The 2,500-nt window shown below is 40.9% G+C and overlaps 1 protein-coding gene across 1 annotated transcript in view; it reads left to right on the top strand.

Moving 5' to 3' along the window:
- Positions 1 to 2,500, top strand: part of LOC138863961 (cell adhesion molecule 3-like) — a 117,011-nt gene that overhangs the window by 29,323 nt on the left and 85,188 nt on the right. The window lies entirely within an intron of this gene.

Below are 2,500 nucleotides of genomic sequence, written 5' to 3' on the forward strand. Positions count from 1 at the left end.
TGCACCGTTCTCAGGTGCGCAGAATTCGGTCACTGTTAAGAAGGGACAAGGAACAGATTATTAGGAGTCTTGCATAGGAGGTAGAAGGCCATTTCTTAGTAAATGACTTTCGTCCTGCATACCAAGGCCTGAGAAAGCTGAACTCCAAGCCCGCTTCTCAGGTGACAGCGGTTCGCTAAGTAAGTAGCCAGATCGTCTCAGATCCTGTTGCGGTGTGGGAACGTTGGGCTGAGTATTTTGAGGTACCCACCAACAGTTAACTTGGATGCGGGTAGTATAGGGACCCACCCTCTCTAACTGAAGTTAGGGGTGCGATATCCAAGCCAAAGAGTGGCAAAGCAGCGGATATTTGCGGCATCCCAGCTGAACTGTTAAATGCTGGTGGGGATCCTATGGCGCATGGGTTGCATGCTGTCCTGGCTGCCATCTGGTGGTCCGGTACCATTCCCCCTGACCTGTTGAGGGGTGTGATCATCCCTCTCTGGAAGGGGAAGGGGGACTGATGGGACTGCAGCAATCACCGAGGCATCACACTGCTCAGTATACCAGGCAAGGTTCTTGCCCACATCCTTCCGAGACATATCAGAGACCACCTACTGAGGCACTAGAGGCCGGAGCAATCTGGATTCACTCCTGGTAAGTCCACAATTGACCGCATCCTTGCGCTTCGAGTCACTGTAGAGCACCGTCGTGAGTTCGGGTGTGGGCTATTTGCAGCCTACATCGACCTCAAGAATGTGTTCGATATGGTGCATCGGGAAACACTCTGGGAGATCCTGAGACTGAGAGGAATTGGACTGATAGCAAGTCTGTATACTGGTACTGAAAGTGCTGTAAAGTATGGTGGGGGCCTGTCGAGCTTCTTTCCTGTTAGATCAGGAGTGAGGCAAGGCTGTGTTCTTGCACCAACACTTTTCAAAACTTGCATGGACTGGATACTAGGCAAAGCTACTGTTCAAAGTCATTGTGGAGCAACTCGGGGCAATATCAAGGTTACCGACCTTGACTTTGCTGATGATGTTGCTATTCTATCTGAGTCCTTGGAATCCTTAGTGGTGGCTCTCGATGCATTTAGTAATGAAGCGAAGCCCTTGGGGTTAGAGGTCTCCTGGACCAAGACCAAGATCCAGGACTTTGGGGACTTGCTAGAACCTGTTCGGTCGGTACGTGCTTGCGGCGAGGACATTGAAGTCACAGAGAGCTTTACATACCTTGGTAGTACAGTTCATAACTCTGGGATGTCAGACCAGGAAGACAGCAGACGGATTGGCCTGGCAGCAGGGGTCATGAACTCTCTCGACAAGAGTATTTGGAGATGCCGGTACCTGTGCAGAAGGACCAAGCTATGTGTCTTCAAGGCCCTGACAATGCTAGTTTTGCTATACGGTAGTGAAACCTGGACATTATCCTGTGCCTTGGAGTCACGTCTTGATGCCTTCTGTAATAGGTTCTTGCGCCGGATCATGGGGTACAGTTGGCGGGACCATGTGTCTAACCAACGGTTGCACCATGAGACTGGCGCGGGTCCTGTTACCTGCACAATCCGGGATTGCCAACTCAGGGTATACGGTCACCTGGCTCACTTCCCCCAGGATGATCCTGTCCACTAGGTTGTCTCTGTACAAGACAACCCTGGGTGGAGGAGGCCTGTGGGACGACCTAGGAGGTCGTGGCTTGGACAGATCGATCAAACCTGTCGTGAGGAGATCGAGATGGGCGGAGTCCCTGCCTATCGGCTTGCCATGAGGGATCCCAAAAGGTGGAAGCAAAGGGTGAATGCGGCTATGCGCCCCCGGCGGCGTTAGCCCCAGATGATGATATATATGTATATATATATATATATATATATATATATATATATATATATATATATATATATATATATATATATATATATATATATATATTCATATATTCATATATTCATATATTCATATATATATATATATATATATATATATATATATATATATATATATATATATATATATATATATATATATATTATATATATATGTATATATATAGATAGATAGATAGATATATATAGATATATATGTATATATATATATATATATATATATATATATATATATATATATATATATATATATATATATATATATATATATATATATATATATATATATATATATATATATACATTCATAAATATATATATACATATATAATAAATAAATAAATATATATATATATATATATATATATATATATATATATATATATATATATATATATATATATATATATATATATATATATATATATATATATATATATATATATATATATATATATATATATATATATATATATATATATATATATATATATATATATATATATATACTTCATGCCCCCCTCTCTCTCCTGTCTCCCCTCTATGTGCATTTCATTTAATTCCCTGATTTACCGAGCTATGATGAAGGAATGCATACTTCAGTTTCTTGATGAAGAGATTCACTGATGCGGCAGTAGA

The sequence above is a fragment of the Penaeus vannamei genome, chromosome 14 (genome assembly GCF_042767895.1).
Source record: "Penaeus vannamei isolate JL-2024 chromosome 14, ASM4276789v1, whole genome shotgun sequence".
Lineage (NCBI taxonomy): Eukaryota > Metazoa > Arthropoda > Malacostraca > Decapoda > Penaeidae > Penaeus > Penaeus vannamei.